Source organism: Sus scrofa, chromosome 1 (genome assembly GCF_054392235.1).
Source record: "Sus scrofa isolate SSC_HxYL_T2T_F1_AM1 chromosome 1, Sscrofa_HxYL_maternal_Yorkshire_Landrace_v2.0, whole genome shotgun sequence".
Lineage (NCBI taxonomy): Eukaryota > Metazoa > Chordata > Mammalia > Artiodactyla > Suidae > Sus > Sus scrofa.
Genome location: NC_139383.1, coordinates 204,603,905 through 204,630,000, shown reverse-complemented (window position 1 = coordinate 204,630,000; position 26,096 = coordinate 204,603,905). Strand labels below are relative to the sequence as shown.

At 38.8% G+C, this 26,096-nt stretch overlaps 2 protein-coding genes across 5 annotated transcripts in view; one reads left to right on the top strand and one right to left on the bottom strand.

Annotated features, from left to right (window-relative positions):
- Positions 1 to 26,096, bottom strand: part of ESR2 (estrogen receptor 2) — a 187,888-nt gene that overhangs the window by 82,635 nt on the left and 79,157 nt on the right. Inside the window, exons 2-5 of one of the 4 annotated variants that reach the window (XM_021081294.2) lie at positions 8,938 to 9,019; positions 2,570 to 3,211; positions 2,086 to 2,412; positions 1,717 to 1,805 (exon numbers count right to left, since the gene is read on the bottom strand). The gene's annotated coding sequence lies outside the window, so the exon portion shown is untranslated. Of the gene's footprint in view, positions 1 to 1,716; positions 1,806 to 2,085; positions 2,413 to 2,569; positions 3,212 to 8,937; positions 9,020 to 26,096 lie in introns of those variants that run through there. The other 3 variants (XR_014836302.1, XR_014836300.1, XM_021081350.2) reach the window with 3 other exon arrangements.
- AGBL1 (AGBL carboxypeptidase 1) overlaps positions 2,146 to 26,096 on the top strand; it is a 1,231,135-nt gene continuing 1,207,184 nt past the window's right edge. The window contains exon 1 of the transcript XR_014820420.1: positions 2,146 to 3,214. The gene's annotated coding sequence lies outside the window, so the exon portion shown is untranslated. The remainder of the gene's footprint in view (positions 3,215 to 26,096) is intronic.

Below are 26,096 nucleotides of genomic sequence, written 5' to 3'. Positions count from 1 at the left end.
GAGGGGAAATGAGGTCTTCTTTTGAGGAAAGGGAATTATTTCTAAGTAAGAACACACTGAAGAGCAAAACTATACAATCAGTAAACGAATGAGTGACTTCCAGGGGTTGAGGTTGAGTGGAAAGGGTTGACCACAAAGGGGACTTCTTGGGGTAATAGAACTGTTCTATGTCTTGATCATGGAAGTTATTACATGACTGTGTGTGATTATTAGAATTCATACATATCATCAGAGTGATACACCTAAAGAGGCTACTTTTACTCTATGTAAATTACTGTAATAAGCTTGACTTTTCAAAATGCTGTTATATCTAAAACAGTGTACTACTGAAAGATAAGGAAGTCTAAAATTCAAGTATACATTTTTCAAGGGTTCCAGATGTAATTATCAAAGAACTTAGCAGTAAACGGTTCAAACTCAGCCTTCAGTATTCTATACAATTATATTGTTATTTATAGATATTATGTAAAATGATTCAAAACAAGAACTAAAATCATCATAAGATATATTCTGAATCATTACCTGATGGATACACATTTATAGAAAATTGCACTGTCATAGTCTTAAAAATGGACACATCAATATCTATTAAATGCTAATTATATTTTAAGGGTTACTTTTTTTTTTTTTTTAATGACTGTACCTTAAGCATGTGGAAGTTCCCAGGCCAGGGACTGAATCCGAGCAGCAGATGCAACCTATGCCACAGCTGCAGCAATTCCAGATCCTTTAACCAACTGCTCAGGGCCAGAGATGGAACCTGCATCTCTGTAGCAACCCAAGCTGCTGCAGTCAGATTCTTAACCCATTGTGCCACAGCAGGAACTCCCGAGGGTTAAATTTACTGCTAAATTTTACCTGTTCTACATTATAAAGAGAATGTAAAAGGTATTTAGATTCATTTGCGTCCCTCAGAACCACTATGAAATATGTCCTTAATGTTTTCAATTGATTTCAGAGACTTTTATGTCTTAAGTCTTACAGGAGACTGGCAACTTTTGAAATAAGAGTATTTTAATTAATTCAACTGAAAAAAAAATGCTTGAACATAAAATGGAATTCTAAAGTTTATGCTTTGACACTTGTTGATAAACAGAACCTTATATTTTCCCCTCTTCTAGAATGTATGGAGAAATTTCTATTTTCTGCAGAAAAAACAGGAGTAAAGAATAAGTGTGTAAAGGTTCTTTTCACAGTCACAGTACATTTACTTTTTATAGTAACTCACACCACAAATCTTTCTTTCCACAAGTTCACTTTTTAAACAACAAACACTTTTCTCCCCACACAAATAAAAAGAGCCACTGTGAGTTTAGAAACTTAGAACAAAAATTAAAATTTCTAATGGAATGCCCATGGAAATACTAGAAATCTAACAACATAAGACAAAAATCCTTCCTCAAAAGTCTTGTGTACCACATCAAAGCACAAAGTTGCTTTTTAAACCAGTAAAATCCAGTCAATCTTATTTTCCTAAACAGAAATCCATCCAAATCCAAAGTTTTGTTTTTCATAAAAATAGTATTCCCTTGACTTCATTTTATATCCAATATGAATTAGGCAGGAATGGTTAAGAGAACAGCAACTAGGTTCCTCTTCGGTAAACAAAACAGCCCAGACGATCTTAATCTTGCTCAATCCACCCAAGAAAGAAGAAACTCTGCTTTCTGTTATGACTAAAGTATGCCTGCTAACACATGTAAAAATACTGGTCACCTGCATGATACATGCTCCTCTTCTGAAGGCCCACAAAAATCAGGCTTGAAATGCCCTGGTTAACTTCGGCACTGTCACTTTTTCATCCACTGTCGGGAAATCCGTAGAGAAAATACAGAGGAGTTTTTCTTTGAATAGACATGTATATTAACACAAGCAACCCGAGCTTACAGGCACAAACTATTTGGTTAATCTGCCAGCGCCTTAAACGAAAATATTTAGTCAAAACATGAAATGACTGTTTCCAGTAGTTTTCCAGACCGGTGGATTTGGCGGGGGGGTTGTTCTCAGTATTACTGTTTTCCCACGGCTGTATTGCAAACAGAAAATCAGACAATTAAGTCACAGCCTGAACGAAGGGGCACTTACCATACTTGTAAACACCGGCCTAGCAATCGCTGAAGCGTGGCACGTGCTCTTCCCAGAGTAGTTCTGTTCCGCGTACTTGGATGCCGCCTCAGCTGCGGAGACTGAGCGCTCCTCGCGCAGCCCAGACCCCAAATCCAGCCTTTGCCCCCGCTGCACCCGAGGCCAGGCGCAGCCCAGGACAGTCCCTATCCGTCCCGGCTTCCACCGTCACCTCTCCTGCGTCCCGCAAGTTTCCAGAGGCGTCTGGTCTCCTGCAGCCTCCGCTTCCCCAGCTGTCTAGCGGCAGGGGCAAGGAGTGGGCGTCCAAAGGTACAGCAGCCGGAGACACTGCAAAGGTCACAAACGTCTTAACCAGAAGCCTCCCCTTCCTTTTAAAGATAGGGGTGGGGGGAAGACGTGAAGCCAAGAGCCCACGTGACCACCTAGCCAGCGGACCGGAGATCTTGGCTGGACCTGGATTCCCGGACTCACGATGCACACTCACCTGAGCAAGTGGGAAGCCCAGGAGCCGGGGCTGTCACCTTCCAGCGCCTCACAGTCACCTGCACGAGTAGCAAAGCACAGAGAGCCACTCTCCCGCCGTCTTGGATTGAGGAGGTCTGGGGCGGGGCCTGAGAATGTGCATTTCACATCAGGTGCCGGGTGATGCTGAGAGCGGTGCTGCCAGGCGGGGGGCCAAACTTTAAGAATCGGATCCCTAGACCCTGATCCACGTGAGTCTGAGAGGCGCTGGATGCTCTGCCGTCCTAAATGCACAAGTCTGACTCTTTAAGCATCTGGAGGTGGAACTGGAGAGGCGTTGGATCACCCAATCCCCAGCCACCGCAGGCGCAGCCTCGTGCCCCCGGGGAGGCAAAGCCTTGCAGCATGCTAGGGAAATGGGAGATATGGGTTTTCATGGCTCAGGCCTGGCTGGGAAGGCCTTTCCCCTTAAGCAAAGATCCCAGGAACCTCCGCAAAAGCACCCACTTGGAGGAAGCATAATAGAGGGAGGCGGTGAGGGAATCTGCTTTGCTGCGGAGACGCCCGCTTCTCTGGCAGCACCAGGATCACACTCTCCGCGAGCGAGCGTCCCCTGGCGGCAGTTCCAGTTCTGCAGGTCTGCACAGTCATCGCTCCTCACCACCTGGTAAGAACCGGTAAGACTTTACAGTCCTTAAGAAGTCACAGGCTTCTGGCTGACAAAAGTCGAAAGAAAAGTAAGAGCTGGCCCATAGGCCATTATGAAATCCGAGTGCCACGTTTGTGCCCAATTAATCATCAAAATATAAATGGCAAAAGGGACATGGTTCTTGATCCGGTTGTGACTCCAGATCTCTGATAGAGGAAGACCAAAGGCATTTGAAGGGAAACCTGAGCAGTGCCAGCCTTAAATGTTAGAGTTAAAGCAAAAATAGCCTAAAGGGACACTGGTGTGCTCTAGGTTTATAAGAGTGAGGTCCACAGGGGGTGGAGACAGGCTCCAAACTATGGAGAGCAACCTACTTTATAAACAATGGTTATCAAAAATCTCTCCCCATTACCAATTCTCATTAAAGCTTCATTAAAGCCTCCTGGACTCTCTCAAGTTATAGGGCAGAGTTTCCTGATCCTTGAGGCAGAGAAGTTAGTTTGGACAGGACAGTGTATAGCTGACCAGATCCACCCTACGAAGAACAGGTTGGAAGACAAGATGCTTATTTTTGGCCACTCTCTGCTCCCCTGTTCCCTTTCTTGGGTATCTCTCTGGAGATCCAATACCCATAAGCTTTTCCCTGCTTTCCACTTTAAGGAGAAACTTTTAAAGGATTGTTTTTAAAAAAAATCAGTTCCATTTGGTAGTGCTTGTCAACAAGATACCTCTGGAATGGAAAATATTATGGAAATAGTTTCAGTCAATGAGCCCATAGGCAGACAAAGATGACAAAGCGGGTAAGGAGAACTGACATCTATTAGGTATCTGCATCATTCCAGAGAGTGCACTTAGTGCTTACCCAGCAAATAAATTAATCTTCATACTGGCTCTATGAACTAGGTAATATTGACCCCACTTCTCGGATGAGAAAACGAGGCTCATGGAACTTGTATTCCCTCTCTGAAGTCATGCAGAGTAGAAGAACCAAGTAGCAGCAATGCTTTCATAGCTACCACTTACTGGGCATTTAGCCATGCTTAACTTTCTATGTATTACCTCCTTTTATACACAATAAGCCTTGGAGGTATTCTTATTAATTAGCCCCATTTTATGATTGAGAAAATGGCCAGTCAATCACTGAGAAGAAATGGAACCCAGGCCAGAGCCCAAGCCTCTGTTTTCTTCCATACCATGCTGCAATCATTGAAAGTAAAGATGGCTTGAATGCCAGGACATTATAGCTCCTATAGACAAGCCCCCCTCTTAAAGCCTCCTGTCACCTGTGAGAAAAGCTTCTGCTCAGCTCCAGAACCAGAGCTCCGTGTTTGCTGTGACGCTTCCTTCAGAAGGTGTTCCACTCATGAGAACAACATGTTTTCTTTTTAAAGACCCTCAAACACCCACAGAAGCTGTTCGTTACACAAGGAAACCTCATTGCAGGAACTATTAAGCAACAAGCGTGAATGAGAGTGAGTACATTTCCTTCTGACTCACCCTGGGGATCAGGAAAGATAATGGTACCTTAGGGATGGAACCTTTGCTGGGTTTAATGCAGTGAATGAGGAGGGTGATTATTCCACACCCCCTGCCCTGAACCAAGACCAAAACTATAAGAAAAAATTCTTAGTTAATATCATTAGCTAGTCCAAAAAGCACCTGAAATCTAGTGCTGGGGACATGTTTCTGTTTAGCAGGGTCCCATTTTCATTTACACCTCACTCATAAACTGCCTAAGGGAACACCCACATGATACAACATTGAAAGGCTTTCCTCTCCCTAAAATATCTTAGAGCAAAGACAGAAGTCATCACCATTCAGTCATCCTTTGGGGTTAAAGCACTGGATTGTTATATGTGATGGGTAATATTAACTTATGAGCATTTATAATTACACTCATGAGATGAGCTTGAAAGATGAGCTAAATGTCACCTGGGAAATCAAAGGAAGTCAGAGAAAGACAGGTAAATTTAGCTTTAGGAGAAAGGAAAACCTCTCCATTGGGGTGCATGTTCTTCATCTTCTCATTCTACCCCTTCCCTGTTTAGTGATGTTTCACTGCCCCCTGAGTAAAGGGCAGACCATGCCAGTGAAGCAGAACATGCATACTGACTGCTCAACAGCAGGCAACTGGGATTGCACCATACATGTCTTGGATTTCTAGCATCCGTCATGGTAGCATTGGGCCTATGGCACCTAGTACCTCCCAGGCATTCAATAAATAGTGTCTGAAGTATTCAGCTTGGAAAGATCAGAGGGAAAGGGTGGGGAGGGATTTTCTGTAACAAAAAAACTACTAAGAGGCTAAATAAATTTTTAAAATGCTGTTGAAGACGAGAAAGCAAAGGCTGATATTCCAAAGTGTATAGGTAGAAGATTCTTACAAATGACTAGAAGAGTGTCCTGTAACAGAATGGCCTAGGGTTGTCACTCTTTCTCTGCTCAGCCTGAAGCCAAGTGGGAGGATTTAGGTCCTGGGATGTGTTCCCAGCTCCAGAGTATAACAGGATCAAGCTTGTTCTTCATATTATGTGGATATACATTGCTCTGTTTTAAGAGAATACGAGAGAGAAAACCCTAGACTTATGGAATAAAAGACCGGGGAAAGAGTAATTGCACCTGCAATAACACATTTGATGGTGATGAATTGGGAAGGTGGTATTACTAATGGTATTACTAACATTACTAATATTAGAGGTTATCCCAGCTGCATACCACATAGTTCATGAAATAGAATTTGATATTCGAAAGCTAAATTTGGGTAGAGTTCTTCAGGGTCATGTCTTTTGTAGAAATAAAAACCAACCTAATGTTTATGCAATCTCTCTGGCCCCTGTAGCACGATAGGCATCCCTGTACATATTGGTTCATGTTTATTTTATTTAGTCCTCATAACATCCCTGTGGCCATCCCTGCTTTATAGAATGGGGAAAATGAGGCTCAGAGAGATGACTTTTTTGCTAAGATCAACTACATGCATGTGGCAGAGTGAAAGTTCCAACCCAGAGTCATCTGCCTAATCCCTTGCTTTCTCTGCTGTTACCTAGTTACATTTTTCTTATTTGCTGTGTAAACCGAGGCATGTTTTTCCTGTAGAGCCCAGATATTACTGAATTATTTTTTGCCAAGTTCTTGCCTAGGCATGAGCACCTGTGTGCATATTTACATAACTTTATGCTTTACTGACATATGTTTGACTGGAGCCTCTAGTAAGGTGACCAAGGACAGAGGCAGCAAGGTGGACCTAACCTGATATCTGGGCACACAGATCCTAGGACAAGGTTACTTTGACAATCAGTTGAAACGAACCACCTGGGCAGCCAGCATGTGCAGTTACCTCCTTGTATGTCATCCTTACTTTTTTCAGTCTTGGTCTTTGACATTTGCGAAATGAAGTAAATAACTTTTTGTCCTGTCTACTCTCCTTGAAAGTACTTAAATTCCATACAAATGTCTCACATATCTTGGTTTCTAATTTTCTATCCATGGAAACCAAACAACATGAAGAATATATGTTCTTATCCTCAGCTGCAGCTCTGATTGAAGCAATTCTCTCTTGAGGTAGAAAAGCAGCTAGCCCCTGGAGGTCACAGGCGTGAAAGTGAATGCCCAGTTGAGAAAGAAAATGTTAGAAACGGTGGGAAATTGTAATATGCAATTTCACAAATGACTCAAATGCAATTCTGGAAATGTAGCTTCCTTATTTCTTCCATACAGAATAAGAGAACATTAATAACAGGTCAGACAGTGTAATATCATCAGAAATAAGGTCAAAAAGGAGATAGGGTATAGACAGACATGGCTTAAGGGCCCCAGATTCTAATAAGACTGTCTGATTCCATAGTTCAGAATTAAAAAAAAAAAACCCTGCTTTTCTTTTACTTCTTGTAAATGTATTTGACATTTTCAAGTTCTTTGTTCGTATCATGGGACGTTACCAGAAATGTCTCACACTGTCCTTTAGACCCACATCAACTAACACTCTAGTGATGTACGTTGCATTAGTGGCTTTTATAAAAATACAGACTCTGTCTTTTATGTATAGAGAGAAGATGCTTCTTTCACATGTCATGGCCTTGATCTGATGAGCCTAACGGAAGTAAGAAGTGGTCTTCTTCAGTGTTCAGTCCCCATCCCCCACTCCCCCGACTCTGCTGGGAATTACAGCCAGGAAATAACCTCCTCCAAATAGTTCATACAGCTTCTGAGAGATCTCCATTGTTGTCCAGGAAGGACTAGGATTTCCATATTTTCCTCTTTTCTCTCTTTTTTTTATAGCTCTACATTTTTTCCCCTATCCGTTCAGGCAATTTTGCTCCCTCATCTCTTCTCATGGTTCTGCCTGTGTCCAGCGTGTGGAAGCAGGCTTCCTCAACCTGCTCCCACATGCTTTTCCATCTACCAGGCACAGCTTACTAAGAACTTCCACCCTGGGATTACATTGACTCTTCCAGTTAACAAAGCACTTATCTGGCCTTGGGATGCTTTATTTCCACGCCAACTCCATGACAATGATTTTATCCACATTTTGCAAATGAAGAAACTCAAGTGAGCTCTCCAGATTTACAGTTATAGAAACCCAGGTCATCTGACACATTACACAGATCCATGCCTCCCCTCGGCAGATTCACTTCCTGCACTCCAAGCTCTGGGCTCTCTGCATGTCCTCCATTCTGCTACTGCTGGTATCTGTAGTCTTTTGTCAGCCTGACCCCATTCCTTCCCTCTCTCCTTACCACCATATCTCAGGCTAAAATACCAATCAAGGGGAAAAATTATTGACAGCTTCTTTAGCGTTCTTTTCACCTTAAAATTATTCTGACACTTGACATTACATTTATTCTCTCATAAAACACTTTTTTTTGGAGAATTCTTCTTGACCTTGTGTATTTATGTCTTTGTGAAAATGCCCCCTTAGCACTGAAAGGCAATAATGCTTTAAGTGCCCACCTGAAACACAAAGGTGTTTGCTCTCAGCACATGAAGGTGTTTGCTCTCAGATGATGAGGAGGAGACAGAGGCGGCTATGATTACCATTCATCCAGCAATGGCTTATAAACCATTTATCTGCACTATTTCATTTAATCCTCAAAACAGTCTCACCAGGTAGTTACTATTTATGTTCCCATTTAACAAATAAGATGACTCAGGCTTAGAGAGTTTAAGTAATTTGCCCAATGTCACAGAGCTAGTAAGGGCAGAGGACTCAAACCAACTTTGTTTCTCTCTCATGCCCATTTTCTAGGAACTGTCGTCCCCCTAAGTCTTTATATGCTAGTTAAGGAGAGAAGGAAAATACATTAGAAATAACCTAAGAGACCTGTTTCAAAAGTTAAGTCACAAATGAATTGTTGAGATTTGGAATTTTATGGACATTCAGAAGACAAGAAATCACTTCACTGCATGTTTGAGTTCCTTTTAGGGAGATATTTACATCCCCCCCTCCCCTGCCACCCAGTGCATTTCCTAATGTGGCTGAATTTCAGACAGAGGGCTCAGATCTCCCCTGGGGTCTCCTCTGAATTCTCCAGGTGCTCAGGGCCAGATTTGCATTCTTCTCTCAGAATCCCTTATTCTTTCACTCTGGCCTCTGGAGTCTGCATTCAGGGCACAGGACTTCCACAGATAGGGCAGTGAGTGCAAAGGTACCAGTGCAGGCAGACTATAAGAGCCCACAGGAGGATGGCACCCAGGCTTAGAGATAGAGTGACTTGGGTTCACTTCTCAGCCCAATCACTTACCAGGTGTTTGCCCTTGAACATTTTCTGGCCTCCTTGATCTTCCTCTGTAAATGGGAAGAATAGAAGAATCTACTTCATAGGACTGTGGTAAGGATGAAAAGAAAGGAGAAGTTGTAAACATGACACCTGGTAAACTCTCAATAAACCATAGCTTTAGAACAACATAGCAGTCCTTGGAACAAAGGGCTTCACAGATATAGATTAGACTTGGCCTAGGAAAGGGTAAGGAGCTAGTTTCCTGGTTAGAGATGTTTGGGCTCTGAGGGTGGATGGGTAATAGAGAAATTATGTGCCCTGCCTGGAGTTAGCCCTAGAACTTAGCATACATCTCTTCAGGCATACTCAACTATGAAGCAAGTCAGAAAGACCTACTGAAATGTGACCAAATTATAGAACCAATTTAGAGCAGTGTTTCCCCATATTCCCGGATCAGGAGAGTTACTAGATCACTTGTTAAAAATACAGATTCCAAGCAGGGATCTGAGATGGCAGCTAAGTGGACCCTGAGCTCACTCCCTCCCAGGGACATGCAAATGAAGAAGGCTTGAAAGCTGCTTGAAGAGCTCCTGCACATAGAAGAACCACCCAGGAACCAGTGAAAAAGGACAGAGACACTTCATCCACAGAAACATGCCCTCACATAGCAACCTGCAGTAAGGAGGGATATTGCTGAGGGGTCCAAGTGCAAACTTTCCCATCCAGTGACACAGCAAAACCCCCCAGCAATTTAAAGGGCATCTAGGAGTTCCTTTTGTGGCTTATTAGGTTAAAAACCCCGCTAGTGTCCACGAGGATGTGAGTTCAATTCCTGGCCTCGCTCAGTGGGTTAAGGACCTGGCATTTCCGCAAGCTGCGGCATTGGTTGCATACATGGTTTGGATCCTGCCTTGCTGTGACATAGGCCAGAAGCTGCAGCTACGATTCAGTCCCTAGCTTGGGAGCCTCCATATGCCACAGGTGCAGCCTGAAAAGAAAAAAAAATATTAAAGGGTACCTAAACTATGCTAAAAAGAATTTAATTTGCTAACCTTTGAGCTTCTGCTAAATAGTCAGGGAACTGTCAGAGCCCTCTCTGGGGTCACGGATGCTGGGAGCTTTCATTGTTTAGATCCCCCAGGATCCCTCATGCCTGCTTCAGTTCCAGACATTCTACTAAGTCAGTCTTGGGTGCAGAGCATCCCAGGACTGCCCCAGGTCTGCATTTGTTCCAGCATCGGATGTCCCCCTAAGGTGCCCTCAGTATGGAAGTCCTTCGGACTTCCCTGGGCTGCATTTACTCCAGATCCAGCAGGTCTGCTAAAGCCACCAGATGCAAGGAGTTTATATAGGGGACACTCTTATACAAGGCTACTCCTTCAGGACCAGGAGAGGCAGTTGTTTCACTTAATTAATAGAAACAAAGTTAAACAAAGAGAGTTCCAAACAAAAGTATAAAATTAAACTGCAGAAAAAAAAGGCCCTAATGAAATGGAGATAAGTAGTTTAATGAAATAGTCAAAAAGATGAAATGGAGATAAAGTAGTTTATGAAGTAGTCATAAAAATGAAATGGAGATAAAGAGTTCAAAGAAATAGTCATAAATATGTACACCAAAGCTGGGAGAAGAATGTAGGAACCCAGTGAAAACTTCAACAAAGACATAGAAATATAAGAAAGAACCAATCAGAGTTGAAGAATACAATAACTGAAATTAAAAATACACTGGAGGGAATCAACAGCAGTTTAGATGATATAGAAGAACAGATAAGCAATCTAGAAAATAGAATAATTGGAAATTACCCAATCAGGACAGCAAAAAGAAAAAAAATTTATTTTAAAGGAGGAGAATATAAAGCGCCTCTGGGACAATAGGAGACATAGTGAGTCCCAAACAAGATGAAACCAAAGATACCCACACCAAGAGGTATTATAGTTAAAACGGCAAAAGTTAAGAGAGAATCTTAAAAGGAAGCTAGGGAAAAACAACTAGTCACATACAAGGGAAACCCATAAGACAATCAGCTGCTTATTCAACAGAAACTTTACCGGCCAGAAGGGAGCAGAAGCGTATATTTTAAAGTGATGAAAGGAAAAAAAATTATAACCTATAATACTCTATCTGGGAATGTTAGCTTTCATAAGTAAAGGAAAGAAAAAGAATTTCCTGGACAAACAAAACTAAAGGAGTTCATCATCACCAAATTGGCCTTAAGAAATGTTAGAGGGCTTTTTTTAAATGCAAAAGAAATAAGAAACTAGAAATACGAAAATAAAGAAAAAAATCTCACTGGTAAATGCAAACATATAGTAAAGGCAGTGGATCAGCCACTTGAAAGCTAGTATGAAGGTTAAAAGACAAAAGTGGTACAATCAACTATGACTACTGTAAGGGAGAGACAAAATGAAAAGATGTAAAATACGGCATCAAAAACATAAATCAGGATGAGGAGCAGTAAAAATGTAGTGCTTTTATAATGCCTTTGAATTTAAGGTACTATCAGTCTAAAATAGGCAGCCATACATCCTGGTCATTGTATATGAATCTCATGGTAACTACAAACTAAAAACCTAAAATGAATGCAGAAAAAATAAAAAGTAATCCAAACATAACACTAAAGGAATCCACCAAGAGAAGAAACCAATAGAAGTCAGGAACAGAGAAGAACTACAAAACAACTAGAAAACAATGAACAAAATGGCAATAAGAACAAACCTATCAATAATTACTTAAAATGTAAACAGGTTAAATGTGCCAATCAAAAGACATGGTGTAGTTGAAAAAATTTCCTTTTTTTGTTTTGCTTTGTAGGGCTGCACTCATGGCATATGGAGGTTCCAAGGCTAGGGGTTGAATTGGAGCTGTAGCTGCTGGCCTATACCACAGCCACAAGCCATGCCAGATCAAGCTGTGTCTGGAACCTAAACCACAGCTCACAGCAATGCTGGATCCTTAACCCACTGAGCAAGGCCAGGGATTGAACTCGCAGTCTCATGGTTCCTAGTCAGATTCATTTCTGCTGCACCACAATGGGAACTGCCTAGCTGAAGAAATTTCTTAAAAATATCCATGTACATGCTGCCTACAAGAGGCTCACCTCAGATCTCAAGATGCACATATACCAAACATGAAGGGATAGAAAAAGATATTCCATGCACAAGGAAATGAAAAAGAAGGGGGGTGTAGCAATACTCAGATTAGACAAAATAGACTTTAAAACAAAGATTGTAACAAAAGACAAAGAAGGGCATTACAAATGATAAAGAGATCAATACAACAAAAGAATACAATATTTGAAAACATTTATGCAACCAACATAGAAGCACCTCAATATATAAAGCAAATATTAATAGAAAAAAAGAAATAGGCAGCAGTATGATAATAGTAGGGGGCTTTAATATCCCACTTACCAATGGATCAATCATCCAGACAGAAAATAAATAAGAAAACACTAGACTTAAGAATATACAGTGGGAGAGTTCCTTTCATGGTGAAGCAGAAACGAATCTGACTGGGAAACATGAGGTTTCAGGTTTGATCCCTGGCCTTGCTAAATGGGTTAAGGATCCGGCATTGCTGTGAGCTGTGGTGTAGGTCACAGACACAGCTTGGAACTGGTGTTGCTGTGGCTGTGGTGTAGGCCAGAGGCTGCAGCTCCAATTGGACCCCTAGCCTGGGAACCTCCATATGCTGCAGGATGCAGCCCTAGAAAGACAAAGAAAAAAAAAAAAGGAATATACAGTGGAGAAAAGACAGTCTCTTCAATAAGTGGTGCTAGGAATACTGGACAGCTACAGGTAAAAGAATGAAATTAGAACATCCTCTAACACCATATATAAAAGTAAACTAAAAAAAATGGGAGTTCCTATCATGGCTGAGTGGTAACAAACCAAATAGTATCCATGAGGATGTGAGTTAGCTCCATGGCCTTGCTCAGTGGGTCAAAGATCCAGCATTGCTATGAGCTGTGGTGGAGACTGCAGACGTGGCTCAGATCTGGTGCTGCTGTGGCTGTGGTGTAGGCCAGCAGCTACAGCTCCAATTCGGCCCCTAGCCTGGGAACTTCCATATACTGCAGGTGCAGCCCTAAAAAGACCAAAAAAAAAAAAAAGTAAACTTGAAATGGATTAAAGACCTAAATTTAAGACCAGATTCTATAAAACTCCCAGAGGCAAATATAGGTAGAACACTCGTTGACATAAATCACAGCAAATTTTTTTTTTAATTTTCCCACTGTATAGCAAGGGGATCAAGTTATCCTTACAGCAATTTTTTTTAAAAGATCTATCTCCTAGAGTAATGGAAGTGAAAGTGCAAATACATGAAACCTAATTAAACTTCAAAGTTTTGCACGGCAAAGGAAACATAAATAAAATGAAAAGACAACCTGTGAAATTGAAGAAAATATTCATAAATGATGCAACGAATAAGGGCTTAATTTCCAAAATATACAAACAGCTCATCTAACTCAATACAAAAAAAAAAAATCCAGTCCAGAAATGGGTGGAAAATCTAAATAGATATTTCCCCAAAGAAGAAAGACAAATGGCCAACAGGAATATGAAAAGATGCTCAACATCATGAATTATTAGAGAAGAGCAAATCAAAACTATAATGAGGTATCACCTCATTCTGGTTAGAATGGCTATCATGAAAAAGTCTACAAGCAAATGCTGGAGAGGGTATGGAGAAAAGTGAACCCTCCTAAATTTTTGGTGGGAATGTAAATCGGTACAGCCACTATGGAGAACTGAATGGAGGTTTCTTAAAAAAAAAAAAAAAAACAACTATTATGGGAGTTCCTATTGTGGCTCAGCAGTTGAAGAACCTGACTAGTATCCATAAGGACGTGGGTTTGATTCCTGGCCTCACTCTGTGGGTTAAGGATCTGGCATTGCTATGAGCTGTGGTGTAGGTTACAGACATGGCTTGGATCCCACCTTGCTGTAGCTATGGTGTAGGCTGACAGCTACAGCTCTGATTTGACCCCTGGCCTGGGATCCTCCATGTGCCATGGGTGTGGCCCTAGAAAGCAAAAAAAAAAAAAAAAAAAAAAAATTATGGTCCTGCAATCCTATTCCTGGGCATATACCTGGAAAAGATGAAAACTCTAATTTGAAAATATGCATGCATACATGAATCTCAATGTTCACAGCAGCACTATTTGTAATAGGCAAGACATGGAAGCACCTAAATGATAAATGGATAAGAAAGACATGATACACACACATACACCCCATGGAATACTGCTTAGTCATAAAAAAAAAATAATGCCATTTGCAGCAATATAGATGGACCTAGAAATTATACTAAGTGAAGTAGGTCAGATATCACATTGTACCAATTACATATGGAATCTTTAAAAATGATGGAAATGAACTTATTCACAAAACAGACAGACATGCAGAAAACAAACTTATGGAGTAACGTAAACACCCTAGTAGGTATAAAAAGAAAAACAACAAGGGCCTACTGTCTAGCACAGGAAACTACACTCAATATTTTGTAATAACCTCTATGGGAAAATAGCTCAAAAGTGTGTGTGTATAGTCTATTTTGTCTAATATGAGTATTTCTACACCCTCCATTCTTTTTCATTTCCTTTTGCATGAAATGAAATATATATATATATATATATCTGAATCACTTTGCTGTACACCTGAAACACAACACTGTAAATCAACTATACTTCAATAAAAACAAATTTTTTAAAAGTAAACATCCACTTATGATAAAAACTCTCAACAAAGTGGTTACAGAGGAAACATATCTCAACATAATAAAAGCCATTTATGCTAAACTCACAGCTCACGTTATGCTCAATGGTGAAGAACCAAGAGCATTTCCTCTAAAATCAGGAAAAAAAAACAAGGATGTTCACTCTCACCATTTTTATTCAGCATAGTATTGGAAGTCTTAACCACAGCAATTAGGCAAGAAAAAAAATGTTACTATTTGCAGGTGACATGGTTCTATATATAAAACCCCAAAGAGTCCTCAAAAAAGGCTCTTAGTCCCAATAAATGAATTCAGTAACATTGCAGGATAAAAAATTAATATACAGAAATCTGTTGCATTTCTACACACAAATAACAATCAGAAAGAGAAGAAAACAATCCTATTTACAATCGCATTAAAAATAATAAAATGCAAATGACTATTGACAGATGAATAGATTAAGAAGATGTGATACATGTATACAACTGAATACTACTCAGCCATAAAAAAAAGTTCAAAATAATGTGACTTGCAACAACATGGATGGAACTAGAGATTCTCATACCAAGTGAATTAAGTCAGAAAGAGAAAGAAAAATACCATGTGATATCATTTATATGTGGAATCTAAAATATGGCGCAAATGATCCTATCTACGAAACAGGAACAGTTTTGTTTTTATGGACAGTTTTTTAAAGGACACGGAGAGCATCTTGTGTGTGCCAGAGGGGAAAGAAGAAGATGGATGGGAGTTTGGGATTAGTAGATGCAAACTATTACATTTAGAATGGGTAAGTAATGGGGTCCTACTGTACAGTACAGGGAACAGTCTTGTGGGTTAGAACGTGATGGAAAATAGCACAAAAAAAAAAAAAAAGAATGTGTGTATATATACATGTATGGCCGGGTCACTTTTCTGTACAGTAGAAATTGAAGGAACATTGTAAATCAACTATACTTTAATAAAACATCTTTTAAAAATAAAGTATCTAGGAATAAATTTAACTAAGAAGGTAAAAGACCTATTCTCTGAAAACTATGACACCAAGGAAAGAAATCGAAGACAACACAAATGGAAAGGTACACAGTACTCATGATTTATTTAGAAGAATCACTACTACTAAAATGTCTGTAGTACCCAAAGCAATCTACAGATTTAATGCAATCCCTATCAAAATACCCATAGCATTTTTGATATAACTAGAACAAATAATCCTAAAATTTGTATGGAACCACAAGAGACCATAATTGCCAAAGCAATACTGAGAAAGAAGAATAAAGCTGGATATATTACCCTCCCAGACTTGAAACTATACTACAAAGCTATAGTAATCAACACTGTATGGTACTGGAATACATAGAGAACCCAGAAATGAACCCATACTCATACAGTTAATTAATCTATGACAAAAAGACAAGAAAATATAATGTAGAAAAAACAATCTCTTCAATAACTGGTATCAGAAAAACTGGACAGCTACATGCAAAAGAATGAAACTGGACCACTTTCCGATTCCATGTACAAAAATAAACTGAAAATGGGTTGAAGACTTAGATATAAGGCCTAAAACCATAAATTTCCTAGAAGAAAAATTAGGCAGTAACTTCCTTGACATCTCTTTTAGCAGTATGTTTTTGGATATGTCTCCTCAGGCAAGGGCAATGAAAGCAAATATAAACAAATGGGACCACATCAAGCTAAAGAGCTTTTGCACAGTGAAGGAAACCTCCAGCAAAACAATAAAGCAAACTACTGAATGGGAGAAGATATTTGACGATGATATATCCAAATGATATATCCAATAAAGTGTCAATATCCAAAATATAAAAGATCTCATACAATTCAATATCAAAAACCAAACAATTCATTTATAAGATTGGCAAAGCACCTAAATTTTTCCAAAGAGGGCATACAGATCTCCAGCAGGTACCATGAAAAGGTACTCAACATCACTAATCATCAGGGAAATGCAAATTAACACCACAATGAGAAAATACCTCACACCTGTCAAAATGGCCATTATCAAGACAAGAAGCAACAATTGCTGAGAAGGATGTGGAGCAAAGGGAACCTTAATGTACTATTGGAGGAAATGCAAACTAGAGCAGCCTTTATGGAAAACAGTGTGGAGATTCCTCAAAAAACTAAAAATAGAAGTACTGTATGATTCAGTAATTTGACTCCTGGGTATTTGTTCAAAGAAAATGAAAGCTATTTATTTAAATAAAAAAACCCTATATCAAAAAGATATAGGTACCCCTATGTTCATTGCAGCACTATTTACAATAGTCAAGATATGGAAGCAATTGAAATGTCCATCAACAGATGAGTGGATACACTTCTGTATATGGAATTCATGGTCAACAGGGACCAGCTGAATAGCACAAGGAACTCTACTCATATTCTGTGATAACCCATAGAGGGAAAGAACTTGAAAAAGAATGGATATATGTACATGTATAATTAAATCACTATGTTGTGCAGCAGATTGACACATTGTAAATCAACTATACTTCAATAAAATTTTATTTAAAAATTTTATTATGATTAATTTACAATGTTCTGTCAATTTCTGCTGTATAGCAAAGTGACCCAGTCATATATATACATATATATGTATATATATTCATTTTCTCACATTATCCTCCATCATGTTCCATCACAAGTGATTAGATATATAGTTCCCTGTGCTATATAGCAGGATCTCATTGCCTGTCCACTTCAAATGCAAGTTTTCATCTACTAACCTCAGATTCCCAATCCATCCCACTCCCTCCCCCTCCCCCCCAGCAAACATGAGTCTGTCCTAGATGTCCATATTTCCTGCTTTGTAGATAGAGCATTTGTGCCATATTTTAGACTCCACATATAAGTGATATCATATGATGTCTTTCTGTTTCTAACTTACTTCACTCAGTATGAGTCTCCAATTCCATCCATCTTGCTGCAAATGGCATTTTATCCTTTTTTATGACTGAGTAGTATTCCGTTACATATATGTACCACTTTTTCCTAATCCATTCATCTGACAATTGGCATTTAGGTTGTTTCCATGTCTTGGTTATTCTGAACAGTGCTGCAATGAACATACAGGTGCATTTATCTTTTTCAGCGAAAGTTTTGTCCAGATATATGCCCAGGAGTGTGATTGCTGGGTCATGTGGTAGTTCTATATTTAGTTTTATGAGGTATTTCCATACTGGTTTCCATAGTGTTTGTACCAATTTACAATCCCACCAATGATAAAAAATGAAAAAAAAAGATGAATGGATAAAGAAGATATGGAATACCTATACAGTGGAATATTAGCCATAAAAAATAATGTGATCTTGCCATGTACAGCCACAGACATGGTCCTGGAAGGTATTAGACTACATGTAATAAATTTACATTTAGGAAAAAAAACTGTATGACTTCACTTAAAACTGGAATCTTAAAAAAAAAAAAAAATGAACAAACAGGACTCAGAGTGGAGTTCCTGCTGTGGCCCAACAAGATTTGCTCCATCTCTGAAGCACTGGGATGCAGGTTCAATCTCCAGCCTAGCACAGTGGATCAAGGATCCAGTGTGATGTGGCTGCAGTGTAGGTCACAATGGTGGTTCATATCTGATCCCTGGCCTGGGAACTCCATATACTGTGGGACTCCCCCCCTCCCCCCGCAACCGGAAAAAAAAAAAAAAAAAAAAGGGATGGGGGAGAAATAGACTCATACATACAGAGAACTGGTGGTTACCAGAGGGTTGGGATTTAGGGGGGGCAGACAAAATAAGTGAAGGGGACTAAAAGGTACAAAGATCCAGCTAGAGAATAAATGTTATGGACATGTAGTGGATACATAGTGAATATTAGTCAATAATATTGTGGCAACTTTGTATGATGACAAATGGTTACCAGACTTATTGTGGTGATCATTTCACGATACATGAAAATATTAAATCACTATGTTGTATACTTGAAACTAATATAATATTGTTTGTTAATTATAACTCAATTACAATTTTAAAATAAAGTAAAAAATAAAATACCGGTTCCTAGACCCCTCCTCCCCAGCATGCTCTGAACCAGGAGTTCTGGGACAAGTCATGGAAACGCATATTTTCCACAAGCCACTGGGTGATTTTATAACCAGGAGTGTTTAGGGATCATCATTTTAAAGTGTTCAAAGTGCTGATGTGTCCACTATATAATGAAACCAGCATAATGGGTGATTTATTGTCCCAGTTTTACAGGAAAGGTAACTATGGCCCAATAAAGCACAGCAGTATGTAGGAACCTGGTCACATTCAGAAGAGCTAATTGTTAAATATGCAAGGAATTTTCATTTCAGTTGTTAAACCAATCATAGCTTGAAATTGGCCAGGTAAGTAGTTGCAATACAGTTGTCTCTTGGCCAGAGAGCTCAGAGGTGCTCAGGTCTGTTTCCTCCAGAACAACGCAGGAATTGATTGACATGAACATTTTTTGACTGTTCTCTGGTTTGGGGTTTATGGCTCACTTTGCGAATTGTCTTTTTCTCTGTAAACTCTAAACAAGCAGAATTTTTTCTCTTTTTTTCCCCAGAGCTGGTTTACTAGCACAGCAGCAAATGTAATGAATTTACCTTGCTATTTGTAACTGAACAGAGTTCACCTGTGTCTTCACTTCTAGTCCTCAGCTTTCTCTTAGTGCAGTGAACTCCCTTTATTATCCCAGATTCTGCAGTCCAGGATAGATTTATTAAGGGCTCAAATTCTACAAAGGACCAACCAAGGTAGAGTTCATTCAGATATTCTAGTTAAAGAATCCAAGTGTTGACTTTACACAATAGGTTCATGTCTCCCTCTAGTGGATAGGACAGGATAAGACAAGTCAGATTTCTATTGGTTATTAGATCAGAAAACTTTGTATGATTTGTCTGCATCATGTGTGATACACGTAACATGTGTTGAAAAAATATATAGTAGATTATTCAGCTAAGGCTAAAGAGCAGCATGGAAGTGTCCTTTTGTTTTCATTCATTCAATATTTGTCATTTATTTAACTATGTGCCAGATGTTGAAGTATAAAGATATAAATAACATCATGCAACGGCAAAAAAAAAAAAAAAAAAAAAAAAAAGAGAAAACTCACTATATACTGAGATGGAAAGATAACCAAATAAAGATAAAAAAGAATCATAGTACAGGATGGTATGAATAATATGCTACTATTAGTTTATAAAGGGAGAAGTAATAATACACACATACATGCTCATCTACTATTTCCTAAAAGATAGTTTTTAAAAACTCTTAATGTTATTTGATTCCCCTAAAAGGGCAACAGTACATCTGGAAAAAAGAGTTTTCACAGTATTCCTTTTTGTATATTTTAAATTGTGAACCATGTGAAGATATGATCTAATCAAAACTAAACAAACTTTGAAAATTAATAAGACAGAAATGAATGAGGCAGGTCCTGCATTCAGTTACTTTAGAGGAAATTCACATACATGTACAAAAGAGGGAGTAAAAGCAGAAAAGGTCATTAGAGACCAGGTCCAGGAGGACCTTCTATGCCAAAGCTAAAGAGCTTTTTCTCCGGGAGTTCCTGTCATGGCGCAGTGGAAACGAATCTGACTAGAAACCATGAGGTTGCAGGTTCGATCCCTGGCCATGCTCAGTGGCTTAAGGATCCAGTGTTGCTGTGAGCTGTCTTGTAGGTCGCAGACATGGCTCGGATCTAGCCTACACCACATCCCTGTAACTGCCAGTTACAGCTCCCATTAGACCCCTAGCCTGGGAACCTCTATATGCCGCTGGTGCAGCCCTAAAAAGACAAGAATGACCAAAAAAAAAAAAAAAAAAAAAAAGCTTTTGCTCTGTTTTAGAGACAACAAACCATTCAAAGACTTCATTCAAAAATAGGAAAGTAACGAGTAGATTCACATTTTAAAAGATCTGTCTGGTGGCAATGTTGAGAGGGAGATTCAAGGAGATTTAGACTAGAGCAGAGTAAAATCAAACTCCTTTTCGATAATAGGGTCAGAGCATCTCAAGGTAAGAACAGAAATAACCTTGGTTAGTTTAAAGATAATTTATGGAGTCTTTACTCAGATAACTTGTTCTTGATCTGGAGAGGAAATTATCCAGGAATTATACTTATCCAGGAGTGCCCTAGGCACATTAGCAAGTACTTATCAAATGACACCTCATTAGTCTTCACAATAATCCTATAAAATAGGTCCCATTATTCTGCTAAACTTTACAGATAAGAAGATTGAGACCCAAGCAGGTTGATCAACTCACCCAAGGTAAGATAGCCAAAAGCTGTCAGATGGATTTGAGCCCGCATCTGATTTAGAAGCCCATGTTTTCAAGTATCAGTATACACAAATCCCCCTTGAATTGTTCAACAGAAAGCCTTGCCCTCTCTCAGTGCCCAAACCTGCCTTCTAAAATATCCCCCTTCCTTTCAGCCCTAGGCAAAATAGCAGAAAGGGCAGTTGTACTTGTCCTCATTTCCTTTTCCCGCTCTGTCCTAGCTCCCCTCATCTCCATTGTTCTTCCCTCATGTCCATCCATCTCCCCTCACATCCTGACTGACTGAAGTCAGTCCCAATACAGATTGACAGGACAAGTCCTCCCTGGTGCCTCTTCTGCCACCCCAAAGGCTCCTCACTCCATTTAACTATCTCTTAAAAAGGGAAAGCATATGGACTGATGTCCATAAGATTCTTTCCCCCCTTGCCTAGTTTTCAACAACAAAAATAAGAGGGAGAAGAGGAAGAGGAAATTAGCCAGGGATAGCTCAGATCAAGTGTTTCTGCAGTGACCGCTAGAGCAGCCTCAAGAACTGAGAGCCCCTCCTTTTTTTAAAAAATTACTCAATGAATTTTATTACATTTGTAGTTGTACAACAATTGTCACAACCAAATTTTATAGCATTTCCATCCCAAACCCTCAGTGCATCCCTCCACCCCACAACCTGTGTCACTTGGAAATCTTAAGTTTTTCAAAGTCTGTAAGTCAGAATCTGTTCTGCAAAGAAGATCATTGTGTCCGTTTTTGAGATTCCACGTGTAAGTGATAGCATTTGATGTTGGTGTCTCGTTGTCTGACTGACTTCACTTAGCATGGTAATTTCTGGGTCCATCCATGTTACTGCAAATGCTGTTGTTTCTTTCCTTTTAATGGCTGAGTAATAGTCCATTGTGTATATGTACCACATCTTATTGATCCACTCCTCTGTCAATGGACATTTAGGTTGTTTCCATGTCTTGGCTAGTGTATATACTGCTGCAATGAACATTGAGTACATTTTTTGAGTCATGGTTTTCTCTGGATAGATGCCCAGGAGTGGGATGGCCGGATCGAATGGTAGTTCTATTTTTATTTTCTAAGGCATTTCCATACTGTTTTTCTCCCGTTCTGTGTGTTGTCTTTTTGTTTTGTTTAGGGTTTCCTTTGCTATGCAGAAACTTTTGAGTTTAATAAGTCCCACTGTTTATTTTTGTTTTTATTGTCATTGCTGTAGGAGGTAGATCTGAATGTTGCTGTGGTTTATGTCAGAGAGTGTTTGGCCCATGTTTTCCTCTAAGAGTTTTATAGTGTCTGGTCTTATATCTAGGTCTTTAATCCATTTTGAGTTTTTTTTTTTTTTTTGAGTATGGTGTTAGGAAGTGTCCTAATTTCATTCTTTTACATGTGGTTGTCCAGTTTTCCCAGCACCACTTATTGAAGGGGCTATTTTTTCTCCATTGAATATTCTTGCCTCCTTTGTCATAGATCAGTTGACTGTAGGTGTGTGGGTTTAATTCTGGGTTTGTATCCTGTTCCACTGATCTATATTTCTGTCTTTGTGCCAATGCCATATGGTTTTGATAACTGTAGCTTTGTAGTATAGTCTTAAGTCAGGGAGTCTGATTCCTCAAGTTCCATTTTTCTTTCTCAGGATATCTTTGGCTATTGTGAGTCTTTTGTGCTTCCAAACAAACTTTGAAATATTTTTTTCAAGTTCTGTGAAAAATGTCCTTGGTAATTTGATAGGGATTGCAGTGAATCTGTAGATTGCCTTGGGTAGTATAATCATTTTGATAATATTGATTCTTCCAATCCAAGAGCATGATATATCTTCCCATCTGTGTCATCTTTGATTTCCTTCATAGTGTCTTATAGTTTTTAGAGTACAGGTCTTTTGTCTCTTTAGATAGGCTTATTCCTAAGTATTTTCTTCTTTTTGATGAGACAGTAAAAGGAAATTTCTTCCCTAATTTCTCTTTCTAATCTTTCATTGATAGTATATAGAAATGAAGTCAGTTTCTGCATATTAATTTTGTACCCTGTGGCTTTGTGAAATTCATTGATGGGCTCTAACAGTTTTCTGGTAGAGTCTTTAGGATTCTCTAGGTATAGTATCATGTCATCTGCAGATGCTGATAGTTTTTCTTCTTCCTTTCCAATCTGGATGGATTCATTTTATCTCTTTTACCTCTCTGATTGTTGTGGCTAGGACTTCCAAAATTATGTTGAGTAGTAGTGGTGAAAGTGGACATTCTTGTCTTGTTCCTGATCTCAGCAGGAATTCTTTCAGCTTTTCACCATTGAGAATGATGTTAGCTCTGGGTTTGTCATATACAGCCTTTATTATATTGAGGTAGATTCCCTCTATCCCACTTTCTGACTATGCCCACTTTCTGGGTTTTTTTTTTTATTATTATCAGAAATGGGTGTTGGATTTTGTCAAAGGCTTTTCCCACATCTATTGAGAGGATCATATGATTTTTATTCTTCAGTTTGTTAATGTGGTGTATCACACTGATTGATTTATGGATATTGAAGAATCCTTACATCCCTGGGATAAATCCCACTTGATCATGATGTACAATCCTTTTAATGTATTGTTGGATGTGGTTTGTTAGTATTTTGTTGAGGATTTCTGCATTGATATTCATCAGTGAAATTGGCCTGTAATTTTCTTTTTTTTTGTGGTATCTTTGTGTGGTTTTGGTATCAGGATGACAGTGGCCTCAAGAATGAATTTGGGGGTGTTCCTTCTGCAATTTTTTGGAATAGTTTCAGATGGAGAGGTGTTAGCTCTTCTCTGATAGAATTTGCCTGTGCAGCCATCTGGTCCTGGACTTTTGTTTGTTGGAAATTTTTAAATCACAGTTTCAATTTCAGTACTTGTGATTTGTCCATGCAGATTTTTTATTTCATCTTGGTTTAGTCTTAGAAGATTGTACTTTTCTAAGAATTCATCCATTTCTTCTAGGTTTTCCATTTTATTGGCATATTGTTGCATATAGTAGTCTCTTACGATCCTTTGTATTTCTATGATGTCTGTTGTTACGTCTCCTTTTTCATTTATAATTTGATTGATTTGAGTCCTCTTTTTTTCTTGATAAGTCTAAGGGTTTATCAATTTTGTTGGTCTTTTCAAAGAACCAGCTTTTCGTTTCCTTGATCTTTTCTATGGATTTCTTCACTTTTATTTCATTGATTTCTGCTCTGGTCTTTATGATTTCTTTCCTTCTACTAACTTTAGCTCTTGTCTGTTCTTCTCTCTCTAGCTACTTTAGACGTAAATTTAGGTTGTTTATTTGAGCTTTTTCTTGTCTCCCGAGGTACGCTTGTATTGCTATAAACTTTCCTCTTAGAATGGCTATTGCTGCATCCCATAGATTTTTGAGTATTGTGTCTTTGTTGTCATTTTCTTCTAGGCATTTTTAAATTTCCTCTTTGATTTCTTCCAGTGATCCAATGGTTGTTTAGTAGCATGTTGTTTAGTCTCCACGTGTTTGTGTTTTTTGCAGTTTTTTTCTTGTTGTTGATTTCCAGTTGTATAGATAGCATTGTGGTTGGAAAAGATGCTTGATATGATTTCAACTTTCTTAAAGTTACTGAGGCTTGATTTGTAGCCCAGGATGTGATCTTAGAGAATGTTCCATGTGCACTTGAGAAGAATGTGTATTCTGTTGCTTTTGGATGGAATGTCCTATAAATATCTATTAAGTCCATCTGGTCTAATGCTTCATTCAGGGCCTGTGTTTCCTTATTGATTTTCTGTCTGGGTGATCTGTCCATTGCTATAAGTGGGGGGTTAAAGTCCCCCACTATTATTGTGTTATTGTCATTTATCCTTTTAAGGTTATCAGTTGCCTTATATATGGTTGTGATCCTATGTTGGGTGCATAGATATTTAAAATTGTTGTATCTTCTTCTTGGATTGATCCTTTGATCATTATGTAATGTCCTTCCTTGTCTCTTAAAATATTCATTTTAAGGTCTATTTTATCTGATATGAGTATGGCTACTCCAACTTTCTTTTGATTCTTGTTTGCATGGAATATTTTGCTCCACCCTCTCACTTTCAATTTCTATGTGTCCTTAGAAGTGAAGTGGGTCTCTTGAGGACAGCATATTTATGGGTCTTTTTTTTGTATCCATTCAGTCAGTCTATGTCTTTTGGTTGGGGCATTTAGTCTATTAACATTTAAGGTAATTACTTATATATATGCTCTTATCACTATTTTATTAACTGTTTTGTATTTGGTTTTGCTGCTCTTTTTTCTTCCCTTCTTCTCTTTTTCTCTCATCTTGTGGTTTGGTGACTATCTTTAGTGTTGTATTTGAGTTGATTTTTCTTATTTGTGTATCAATTATAGATTTTTGGTTTTCAGTTACTCTGAAGTTTTAATAAGAGTCTATATGTTTATGAGATTAATTGCAAGTGTATCTCCAGTGTCCTGCATTTGTAACTTCCTCTTCTCATAATTTATAATTGTGCATGGATGATTTCCTATCTTCACTGTATATATGCCTTTACTGGTGAGCCTTGTCATTTGTGATATTTTTGTTTTTGGTTGTGGCCTTTTCTTTTCTGCCTAGAGAAAATTCTTTTAGCATTTGTCATAAAGCTGGTTTAGTGTTCCTGAATTCTCTTTGCTTTTGCTTATCTGTAAAGCTTTTGATTTCTCCTTCAAATCTGAATGAGAGCCTTGCTGGGTAAAGTAGTCCTGGTTGGAGGATTTTCCTTTCATCATGTTAAGTACATCATGCCACTCCTTTCTGGCCTGAAGAGTTTCTGATGAAAAATCTGCCAGTAACCTTTTTGGGGTTCCCTTGTATGTTTTTTATTTCTTTCCCCTAGCTGCTTTCATTATTTTCTCCTTGTCTTTAATTTTGGTCACTTTGATAAATATGTGTCTCAGGGTGTTCCTCCTTGGGTTTATTTTATATGGTACTCTTTGCACTTCCTGGATTTGAGTGAGTGGTTCCTTTTCCATGTTAGGAAAGTTTTCAGCTATTATCTCTTCAAATATTTTTTCTGTTCCTTTGTCTCTCTCTTCTCCTTCTGGCACCCCTATAACATGGATGTTGGTACATTTAATGTTATCCCAGATTTCTCTGAGACTCTCTTCATTTGTTTTCAATATTTTTTTCTCTTTTCTGTTCCACATCAGTGATTTCCACTGGTCTGTCCTCCACCTCATTTATTCAGTCTTC